Source organism: Aythya fuligula, chromosome Z (assembly GCF_009819795.1).
Source record: "Aythya fuligula isolate bAytFul2 chromosome Z, bAytFul2.pri, whole genome shotgun sequence".
NCBI lineage: Eukaryota > Metazoa > Chordata > Aves > Anseriformes > Anatidae > Aythya > Aythya fuligula.
Window position 1 is genome coordinate 51,276,948 of NC_045593.1, and position 12,993 is coordinate 51,289,940.

Here is a 12,993-nt window from a genome sequence, read left to right on the forward strand (position 1 = left end):
TATTATCATTGGTTACTTCAGAAACATCAGAAAACATTTATGTCTCCGACAGTACTAAAACACACCTCTGAGCTAAATGTAGTCCATTGTATTTGTCATAAGTCCTTTAGAGAAAACTGGGTCTTTCCATGTTTAAAAACATATAAAAACAGTAATCTCTGTAAAATAATTTCCATGAGGAATATAATTGCGTTCTGTCCTTTACAACAGGGACTCATCGTAGTTGCTGTTCACAACTTAAAACAGCATAGTGTACCATTGCAACATCTGCAGAGCCAGGCTGGGGACCAAGTGAGTACATTGTCCATTGCTGGCTTTATGCTGTGTCTCAGTTCACTAAATAACTGCCACTATTTCACAATGGTGGCATACCTGTGGTACTTGTATTCAGTGATAGCTATGCAGAGAGGTGGTGGGAGGTGAAATGGATGCACCATAGCTCCTGCAGAAAACAGGACAATTCTGGTTAAAAGTGCTGCTGGGTGCTAAGCCTGACACCAAAGTGGGCAAGGAGATACCTAAATAACTAAATAACAAAAAGTCCTGCAGTTCTTCCAATAAAATCAGTGAAAATGTTCAGGCACTTTTGAATCTAAAATGTCTTAGCAGAAACATTCATGATTCTCTGCTTAGCTGATAAAGAGAATCAAGGATTTCTATTAATTTCATTTTTGGCAATTTCATACTAGGATTATCTCCTTTTCTCTTCCTTTTCAGACAAACACTTCATTACTTTGTAACATCTTATGTTATAACAATTTAAATGAATGCCAATAAAAGCAATCATTATTATTTTTCTCTTTTCTAAGACAGCTCAGATTAAATTTCATGAAGATGAACCTTTTTCTAATTCTATATTTATACTTATCAGAATGTTTTGTACTTTTGAACTTAATTTGCAAATTAGCAGATCATTTTGCCAACCTGAACAAGTTCAAAGGATATGACTAATTAAAAACTCACAGAAAAGAAAGATAAACAAACTTCATTTCCTATTCTCTTCTGAAATAGGGGAACAAGTGTGAATAACAAACAAACATATAAGCACCAATTTCTTTTCTGCTTCAACAGAACACATGAAATACTGAAAATCTTATAAACTTATGACTTTGTCAGGTCTCTGACTCAGCTCTCACACTTTTGGATAGGGGTTGACAAAGGCTCCAAATACCTTCAGTGCCTACCCAAAGTGCGGACTTCAGACTTTTATAAGACAGCTACATTCTAGTTCCATTTCAACATCAGAAAACAGATATGGCAAAGACTTTCATAATTTTGAAGTTCTTCAAACTTTTTATCTTAAGTCTCCACATTACTTCCCCAGAGCCTGGTGTAATAGGCACTTATATATATTCTGGGGCTCTGAAACATGATTACCCTAGTAAATACAAAGAGGTGGATTTCTTTTTTATTTTTATTTTTTTTCCATCCAAAGTAAATAAATTCTTGAAAGAAGTAGGCTTGGGTCTTCTGTCCTTAGCAGTCACAATTGCCTTTCCAATTCAAGTGAACTCTTTCTTCCATACTTCACACCCCTCCCTTTGTTGGGAACCAATACCCAAATACTGGGGTTCAGTGCTGCACCTTTCTTCAGGGTTTGACAATTACTCTTTTGGAGTACTGGATGAGATGACTCAAAAGCTGTCATTAGTCCTCTGTTCTTAAAAGCATCACCATCAAAAAGAATTGCTTCTCTGTTCAAAACAATCCATCTAATGTAGATTAATCTATTTCTTTTCACGATAACACCTCTTTTCCAGCTCACATTTTACTGTGCTTCCAAACTATCCAACTCCTTGGCTGAAAGACTGCAGCTTAATTTAGGAGTAGGAGGCAACTGGTGAAACTGGCAGCATTTCAAATACATTCCCTGAGGTTTTAGTCCCTAACTCTTATTCTTTGCCATGAGTGGCTGCAAGACGGTTATCACAGCTGGGGCAGATGGAGTTTGATGTTCTCCTCCCAGTTGATACAACCCACGCCTTTCCTTTGGGAGACTTCCTTCAAAATGTGGAAAAACAAGAACAAGACATTAAGTTTCCTTTAAAAAAAAGCAAAGCTCTAACATTTCTTCTACTCTACGAGAATTCAAGGAACAGCAAGTTCAAGAATCTTCTTGTGTACCTCATGTACCTTGAACTGTCCTCTCTTCTAGTTCATCTGCAGCTAAGTGGATAAAAATCATTCATACAGCATAGCTATTAGTCTTGAGATTTTGAGCCATTGCAAAGAATTTCTGCCTCAAAACAGGTATAATATAAAACATATTATCTCAACAAAGTAAAACTGACAGGGAAAAAAGTCACAGCACTGCCCAGCAACCTAGTTCTGGGGCTGACCGACCCATTACCCTTATCCATATTATTAGTCTATCTAAACATCCCACAATTCTGAGCTGAACAGTCTGCCCTCTCCCAAAGCCTGCATTTTCTGACCAGATAAACATCTACATACGATATTAAAAATAAGGAGATGGGAATTTTCTCCCTGAACTTATTTAAAAACACCATGCAACCAAGTACAAACCATTTCTAACACTACTCTACACTGTAAAATTCCCAGGAATAAATTCAGCAAACAGAAATTGAATTCAGCATCTTCTACTGAATATAATGCCACTTACGGTGGCACTAATTTAAATGCATAATAAAATAAACTCTCTCTTTAAGGAAAAAAAAAAAAGTAAGTAAAACGTAAGAAAAGAAAAGTAAAAAAAAGGTTTAAAATGTCAACAAACAAACAAAACAAAACAAAACAAACAAACAAACAAAACCTATTTAGTCTTTCAGAACCAGTCATTGAATTGAAATTAAACATCAGAGGTTGGGTAAATAGTAAATAAATTCAATCTAAATTCAGAGACTGTATTTGTCACAGAAAGTGCAGTTCTTCAGTACTGCACAGAACAAAGAACTCAAGTACTTCAGTTTGAAATACAGAGAAAGGATCATATGCCTGAAAGTCTATTTTTTCTAACTTACTAACTGGCTGCTCTAACAGAAGATACTACCTTTACCCAGAATTATTTCTGTGCCTCATATTTTTACAGCATCACTGCTACAATAATGTTATAACTAAATAAGTATAAATCAAACTGATCATTTTATGTGTGTGCAAGGGAGAGTTCAATCTTCTGTTTCTGAAGAAGAAGAAGAAGATGTTAGTGCAACCTAACAACACATACACGTACCTGCATTAAACTCATCTATATTTCTGGCTAAATGGGCATTTTTTTTTTCTGTCTTGATTACTTTCCATCTTGATATTTCATTTTTCTCCCTCCAGCTTACATGGCAACAATAAAATGACATAAAAAATCATCAGTTTTTTTCTCTGTAATTCTCCAATTTCTGATGAAACAACTCCATCAGTGCCAAAAAGAGGGAGAGGAAAGTGCCTGTGGATCCTGTCAGATTTACCACACAGTGTAGATACAGACAGACAGAGAAAAGGGTGGCCAACACTCTACTGACACTACCGCAGTACTATGAAGATTACAGGAAAAACTGGAACGAAGGCAGATGCTAAGTGATGAAGACTGCAGTTTTTACTTTACCTAGCTAAGAACAAGCTGGGATGAAGGCAGAAAAAAGTGTAGGGTTAAGGAGGGCAGGAGGCACCCAGCTGTCTCCTTGTCACAGCTGAGGTCACAGGTGCTGCGGGGAAGTGGCAGGAGCAGCAGGTGTTTCTGAAAGTCCTCCTGGCACAATGCCGCCATCAGATGCTTGCCCGATCATGCGGTGTGAGTCAATAAACCCACTCTGCCAGTGCAGAAGAGACACAAGTGTTCTAATGAAATAAAGTGTACTAGTCAGAAATGGTTTCCTTTTGAGACCTGGGGGACTTGACCTAAGACACAGAGGAGATAACTGCAATATTCCCAGTGATTCTGTGAGCTTTGAATCAGCTCCACAAACTGTGGGAAAGAAGTGCACAGAAGAAATGTCACCCAATGGCCTGCCTGGGAATCTACTCTCCCAGGCACGATGATTATCACTGACCTTCAACAAGGCAAGCACCAACCAGATTTTCATACATCTATTTTCAGTTTTGTTTTGGATCAATTCACTTCTCTTGAGAGCAAGCCTCTTGCGAAATGATAAAGAGAAAACATGGGAGAGATGCACACAGGAGTTTTACAGGAATTATGTGTCATATGAGAAACTGCGTTCATGTAACTGTAAAACACATTGATGGACTCTGAACCTGGTTGTGGAAGTACAGTTACAAATGGGTCTCAGTGTAAGCCTGAAGTGAGCAAATGTGACAGAGAAGTTGTCCACCTGCTTTTTCTCCCTACCTGTGCAATTCAGATCATACCTAAACTGCCATAAGCAGAGCCCTGCTAAGATGATCTACATTATCTAAACAGCAAATCACCTGGGAAAAGTCAGAAGACTAAATAATGAGGACACAAACTGTGATGCCTGGGGCATGATTTCTTCTGCTGGCAATATGAAGAGCAGGTTGGTTTCTGCTTTTGCCAGGTAGATCCATACACAACTTGCAGTCTGTTATTATTAAGATCACTTTTTGCTGGCATTGCAATTGCATAATTTACTCTAAATCCTCTCTTAATAGAATAGAGCAATAATAATTAAATATATATATAATTATGGAAATTATGTACTATAATAATTATAATTATAAGGAATAGCAAGGAAGCTAGAACCAACATAATACTAGCTATTTGAAATAATGGGGCTGGTTTCTGGTAGAGAGGGAGGCTTTTCTATGATTTATAAATATCATTGAAAAAATTGAGATTCTTTTAAAATGAGTATTGCATTGTCAAAATATGGTAGGTAGTTTACTTTGTATATGTAAATTCTCAAGTTTATCCTGTGGTATATTGGCCAATAACGTAGAGCACCATTTTACTGGCAGATATTTACAAAGATTTTCTGAACTCTTTGATAACTCAAATACTGAATGAAGAATTAAAATATTTAACCAATCCCTTTCATTCCATTTCACCAGGCAACCCAGCTAGAGGATATAAAATAATAATCACTCTTTGTATATAGAATCAATGTCTGTATATAGAAAGTGGCCTCTGTTGGCAAAAAAGGTGAATTGCTCTGTTGAATTATTCTGTATTAGCATGCTGTTACAGTACGTATATATATGTATTTGCTATGTGAATGCACAGAACACATATTGACACCTCTCTCTCTTTGTGTAGATAAGGAAAATATATAACCTTTTTAAACAAATATTTTACTGAAAACAAATACCAATCAAGTTTGTGTCATAAAAAGTAAATAGGTATTAAGAAATTAATCGAGTCATTAATGCCTTTTTAGTCTCATTGATAATATTTGTCCTCCAAAAATCTAACAATATGAAATAATGTTTCAGTCTGACCAGTTTTTTTTTTTTTTTTTTTTTTTTCTCTTTTAACCATTTATTTCCTAGTTCATATGTTCATTGCCACTTAGTGACATCTTCCTGAGGTGCTGTTGAAACAACTGTGATGTCATAAACAGAAGCTAACATGTGAATGTGAAATGCAATAGGTGCCATTGAGTTTCTAAATACCAGAAGTTTACTTTCAAATATGTTTCTAACAATGGAAATGGGCATTAGATTATTTTAAACGTTTATATTTTAAAATTGTCTGTGAAGTAAATTCAGTGGCTTTTTCTGTATCATTCACTGGACCGGATCTGATCTCAACTATATCAATGTAATCACACAGAATTCAATGTTATTACACCATAGTAAAGTTGGGATGATATCTGGTGTGGACATTCCAAATCTTTTTAATTTTAAGCATTATAAGTAGTACAGACTTTTTTTTTTTTTTCTTTTTAACTCAGTTTTAATTTTTTTTTTTTTTTTTTTTTTTTCCTCTCTCTCTCTCTTTCTCTTTTTTTTTTCTTTTTCTTTTCTTTTTTAATAGCTCGTTTTGCCCCAGGCTTAAGTTCAGTTTGGACTGTCCGAGCTGAGAAAAAAAAAAAAGCTAAACACTGTTTGTCTCCTTTTGAAAGTTATTCAGGCACCAGGGGCTAGGTCTTGATTAATGCTCTCTTTTGAAGCCATTGTTATCTAAGCTCTTATACAATTTTGTTTTGGAATTTTCCTTGTTTTCAAACATAGTGCTGAAAACTCAATGAAGTTAACACAAAGAACTACTGTAATGAAGCAAGACTGTGTCCATACCAACAAAAGGGATAAAGATGAATTATTTCATATGCTGCCAGTGAACGTCAGTGTTATGGGAATATAGGAACAGTAAAAGCTTGATTCAGCTTCCTAAATGCAAACATCCAGTGACATTTGAGATGTCCTAGGATTTCCCACATGGCATTCACATGCAAATCCAAAAAGGCGTTAGAGTTCCTTACTTTCTTGGGGTGTCATATCTGACAGGCCTCTACAAGCTGTCCCGTGTCTTAAATGACATGAGAGAGTTTTGTTGAAGCAATTTCATCAAGACCTAGCTGTCTGTATATTCCCTAACTGTCTCTTAGTTCACTACTACACAAATTAGCTTTATACTTTGTCAGTAAAGGACATACCTAAAATTAACTGTTTTAAACATCTTTTGGAATTTTTGATCAATCTGGATTTTACATAGTCTGTGAAGCATGAACATAAGAATAGCGAAGCACCAGCACGTTCATGCCACATGCTTTGTTCTGCATGCTGGCAAATTATAACACATTCCCATGGTGACAAAAACAACCATGTTGTGGAACCTCAGTGAACCACATAAAAGCCAGAAGTCCAAATCATCTACTGCATAATTAGATACAGCTCCCGTGACATTTGCAAAGTAGCCGCTGTTTCATGTCATGGTGAATTGGTTGGTATTGAATTCATCTGGGTTTAAATACAATTGCTGAATGTATGTACTGAAGGCTTTAGTTCCATCAACATTTTCAAGATTAGGACACAGATGTATCATAACCTACTTCCTAGACATAAGCAGCATAGAAAGAAAGTGAAATATTCTGAACAATTCAGTTTACACTATGAAACAATTTGTTTCCTTCTAGATGGATCCAGTGCTTACTTTACCCTTGCTATAGCATTTGTTATGAATATTAGGAATACATTTTGCCCTACTATTTCAGAATGAAAGAGTATCCAAGTGATCTGTTTCCATTTAGTGTATGAGAAAGCTTATTTTAAGACAGTGTTTGCAATACACAGACATAAGACAGTGTTTGTTCTGTAGCTGTCACTAATATAAAGGCTTCAACCATTTAATATGGATGGCAGGTCCATTATGTTTAGCAAACTTTGTCACCTTGTCCAAGTCACTGTGACAAGCACAGCTTCTTTTTAGCTTATTTTCTGGTTAGTTTCTCTGTCTACAGACAGCTTGCCTTCACATCAGCTGCTGACTCCCTCCATACTATCCTTCATACCTTACAAGGTATGAAGGATGAACTGGCATGAACTTCTTTACTCACTGCACCAGCAAGCACCAGCAAGTAAAGTTGGTCAATTCATCCCATTCCTCTTGGCTGCAAAGAGGACTAGCTCTCAGAGCTTCACATCCACTTTGGTGACCTTTTGACATTGTGTCCTAATGTACAGGAATGGTTTGTACTACAAATAACTAGTGACTTCAGAGAGGTCACTTAAGGACAGTTCATAATCTAAGTGTCTGCTCCTTTCTATTGCTGGTTTATTTTATTCTTAACGTTACTTAAATTTAGATTTCTGTGTGCTAATGTTACTATGATTATACTGACCTCTAGGGGTTTGGTTTTCACCATAAAGACTATGTTCTTAAGCTACAAAATGGTGAGGACAGCTTCCTGCTTGAATTGTGCCACATGGAACTATCTTTACACTTAGACAGCAGTTTCCTTAAAAGTAAGCCATGGAGTGCATTAAAAATGTCAAGACAGAAAAGCACACACACCGTTGTTTGTAGAACATCAGCTGAGACAACATGTAAAAGTACCTTCAGCAATGAAGAAAGCTTTGGGCTAACTCTGTAGACTTTGCAGGTCTTCCAGAAGCAATGTCTTATACTAAGAACTATGCTGTTAAATCTTTTCACTGTGGCTCACATTTGTTCTGCTATATTCATGAGATTAATACAACTATTTTTCATTTCACAGACCTTTGTTCTTTCCGAAAATCATTAACAATTTTAATAGGAAGACAATTTAAATAATAATTCACATTTTGTCAAATATCTGAGTTTTGTCTTCCTGTAGGAAGACAACTTGGTTCCTTTAAATGATGCAAAATTGGTTCTGGAATATTAAATTGATTCTTTATATCAAAATGTTGCATTTTGATACAAAGAATTTGATACAGCTGAATTTGATTCAGCATTTTGTCTAACAATACAAATTTTTCCAGATATTATTATTATTTTTTTTTTTGGCATATTTTATAACATCGTTCAGAGTGCACCAGCAATACATGTATTCAGCAAAAAAAAAAAAAACAGTGGCCTTAGTGCCTCTCAGCAGCCCAAGTCTTCCATGGAAAATACCCATATTAACCCTGCAACAATAAAATTTCATCTGAACACAACGGGTCAGCAAACGGAGAAGTGGATGTCATACCTACTGCTTGGAAACATACTGAGACTATGTTTAATTACCGGAGTGCATTCAAATGCATACAATTCTGTCTTTTTAACATAGACATGTGTATAATCTCCTTGCTAATGCTCTCTACTTTATATTTGGTGGCAGTGACCCATCAAAACTATTAATTATGAGTGAAAAACAATTTTTAAGCCATCATCGCTTCTGACAAATCAGAAAAAAAAATCTGCAAAACCTTCATGAATTCTAACTCTCACTGTGTTTAAATCTTACTGTTATGATGCACATACTTAGGCAGCATAGACAAATCTTACCACCAGTGCTCTAGCTATGATAGCAGAACAGAGTCTAACAAGGCCAAAAAGTTACTGTCTAAATTTGGAACAGCACGCTGGCTTCATGCCCAAAATAAAACACTCCCAGCTTCTGCTTTTACTTGTACATCTGGAATCACCAGGTAATCAGGAAATCCGTAGGTGGAAAATGGGAAATCCTATATTCTTCATCTCATCTGATGGGGAATTCCACTGTGGAAAACCATATTAGCTATCAAACAGGACTAGATATAGTATATACAAATAAAAACAAAATTGAAAAAAAAAAAAAGTTTAAAGTAGGAAAGTATAAGTAAAAGGCAGAAACAAAACAAGCAGGTGACTTTTATCTGACAGGCAAATTTTAATTTACTACAGTAGTATGATGGAATTCACAGGTATTGTATAAATCCCATGTAAAGCAGCCTCAGGCAATAATATCAGAGAACATAACACCTGGAGAGGAAAGCCGAATTCCAGTCAAGGACTGGACATGTCTCATTTTGCTCATCAGATTCAAATTCCTGGTCTTCCATCTTCAGATTCCTTTTATGCTTCATCTGGGGGCTTCTATCCTAGACCTGTGTTTACCCAGCTTTTTCTTACCTTTTGCCTCAGTCCTCTGGCTGGTCCTCTGTCTTCAAAAGTTTTGTATTATACTTGAAATGATTCTAGCCCCAATCCTTCAGTGTTGGTAATTCCTGTCTGTTTTTTCGCTGCAAACAAATTCAGCAAGCAAACCACAGTCAGCAATTTTATACATGCCAATACCTCTATGTGAATTATGATTTCTTTCTTTTATTGAACAGCACTGAGGACTCTGTGTAGATAGCATCAACCAGTTTAAATTATAGCCTTTGAAATCCAGAATCATCCAGAATTATCTTTTTTTTTTTTTTTTTTTTTTTTTTCTTTTGTGCATAAAGAAGCAAATTCCATTGCATTTTCCCCAATCATCTTATGAATGGGATGGGTGTTATTCTTTAGGGAAATTAGCTGCTATTCCATTCCCAGGAGCAGTGGGGATTCCCACAAAAATTTTTCAGATGCTGTCAAGTTTGGGAGCCTCTGTTAAGGGAGCTGCTCTGAAAAAGCCTAGTTCCAAAGAGCATATTTTAGCACATTAACACAGTTTAGCACATTAAGTACAAATGAGATTTCTGGGTCTGAAAAGGACGGAAGAAGTCATTCTGTGTAGGTCATGTAAGGATCAATATAGAAAATTGATGCCCCAAATTGCAATTTTTTTTATGGGTTCATGGGTATTCAATTACAGAATGTTCAATTTATGGATGATCTCGATGCAGAAACCTGACTACAACTTCTCTATGGCTAACAGTGTGTAACCTGGTCAAAATTAGGGACACAGCCATAGCAAAGCTCTATTTGATAAAAATCCTATCAGGCCTGTTTTTATATCAAATAAAATATATGCTGGTCAAAAGGCTGAAGTAGAAAGCAGCACAAATACTGCAGACTTAAAATTCACTTGCAGGGTTTTTTTTTTGTTTGTTTGTTTGTTTGTTTGTTTTTTCACTTGTAAACAGAGGAGGAATTCAGTCCATAGTTCTAAACATTATGTTGCTAGGTGCTGCCTAAAGCTAATACTCTGTGTTGCTGTAACCCAAATAAGAATTAGCAAGGAACAGACACAAAGTAATGAACAGCTTTAAAATTATTCTCCCTTACACTGCCTAGGGAGCTAAATGAAGAAACTGTGTAGTTTCACAACTCCACCTTTAAGAAGTGGGCTATGATTTTACCTACAACTAAAAGATTGTTGTTGGTAGAGAAAGGAATAAAACACAGCAAAGAACAAAGCCATACAATCATAACACACAATAAAAACATTTGAGATATGATTTGTATATGAAGCATATTGTAGTATGATAAATACCGGTTTTGTTTTACTATCTAAATTATATTTTTATATGGCCCTCTTTACTACGTAAGCAAAGTGCTTTAATGTAAATACTTATTAACTAACTCTTCCAGTTAATGACTGTTGACAAAGTCAGTCCTGAACAAAGCTGAGCATATTTAGCTGAATGAATTGCACATATACAATATGTAAGCTGGAAAAAAATGTACAATATCTAAATCTTGAGACTCTATTTTATTGCATCTTTAATTCTTTTTGAAAGACAAAATATCTGGTGTTCTGTTACACAAGCCTCCTTTCAGTATTCGGTCTCCAGACAGCCATGCTTTGATGCAATGAAGTACCTGTTTAAATTCTGTAGAATAATTCTCTCTCTCTGTCTCTCCTTTTTGGGGAGCTGTGAGGGTAGAGGGGGTTTGGGAGTAGAGGATGAAATGAATGCATGTAAATAATGCAATCAGGAGACATATGGAGTATTCAATATTTTATTCCCCCTCTCACCCCCCCCCCCCCCACCCCGCCCTCCCACAGCATTTTTAAATGAAAGGACCTGGGACCTGATCCCACTGAATAAAACTAAAATTCTTGTCAGTGTAGCTATGTTAATGTTACCACTGGCACTGATAAGAACCTCATTTTCATTCAGCACATATGAAATATATATATAAAGGAATGCATCAAAGGATATTTAGAATTATGATGCACTTGAAATAACATCTGTAAGACAAGTGTGTTGACAGCTTTTATTGTAGCTTCTTACAACTAGTTCTGTATAGATTAAAAAAAAAATTACTTGGATTACTTGTCATAAAATGTTTGTGCTATAATCACAAAGCAGATTATACTATATAATAAAACCACAAAGCTGACAATCCAATGGACCTAGAGTTTGAAAGAAAAACAGTGCAGGACATGTAGTGTTTGCATAGTTATATCTGATTAATCTCAATACAAACTCAGTGAGATCTCTCAAGCTAAGATGGTTGTCTTCTTGTTTTGCTGTAAAATCCCCCAAATCTGTATGTTAAAAGGTACTAAATACAACAGAGGAAAATCAGCCATGATAGTCAGAATTAAACCAAGTGCTAAAAATTGCCAGAGTTAAAATGAATATGAAATCCTTACCAATAATGGTGACTAACGCTAAGTGATCTTATTTATTTATTTGCAGGTGACCAGAAAGTTAGCTGATTTTTTTTACAAGAATTCCTTCTAACAGTTTCAGTGGAAATTTTTCCTTTACATTTTTAAGCTCTTAAATAACTGTGATGCATCTCACAAAGTGCATTTGCATTTAATATCATAGAAGGGCATTCCTCTTGATACCACGACCTCCAGATGTCATTTATTTTTAAAATTTCTTTGTCGTGCAAGTTTAATAAATCTCACACACTGAGTGCAAGACTCACAGATGTAGCTTTTCAGCTTGCTAGAGAACATCAGCTAGCTCAGTCATATCCAGAAACAAGCGAAGGCCTCCTTGACACAGAGCTATATGAAAAATATCCTCATACAGTAACTGACTTTGAGAGGAGTATCATAGAGCAAACAGGTCATGAAGCAGCACTATATTGCAGTTAAAGGTAAACTATACAGTGATGGTCTGTTCCTGAATTGGCCAATGCCATGCTACAGCCTAGCACCTTAGCTCTTTTCAAGCTGTGTAATCTGATTAGCCCTGCTGCTTTCCTCTTCCCATTTGTTGGGTCACAATTCTGAATGTGACATGTAAAAAGAAGAAATTTAACAACATGCACTTAGTTTGAAAAATCTTAAGAATACATGTTCAATATCAAATACATTAACTTTATAGGTACTCTGCATATGAGTTACTCATGCCTGAAGAAAAGGCATGTATTGTCACATTATATAATAAAAACAAAGATTCAGAACATATTCATGGTATTTTTCATATTTCACTGGGCCAATCATAGAATCATAGAGGTTGGAAAAGCCCTCCAAGATCATCTGGTCCAACCATCCCCCTCCAAGATCATCCCCAGTCCAACCGCCGATATCACCCACTAAACCATATCCCTAAGCACCACCAAACTTTGGACAGAACACCATAATGAAGCAAGGCTGCTTCAGTATTTAAATTACAGATATGTAGTAGCATCAGTAAGTGTGCCTAGCTGTTTCACTGTAGGGTTGCAGCCAGGTGTACCAGGCACATAGCAGTTCCTTCGGCTGTTTCCCAAGCTGCTTTAGCACGACAAACTCAAAAACAAACCATGAGTCTATAAACAGCAACATATTTAACCTATTGTTG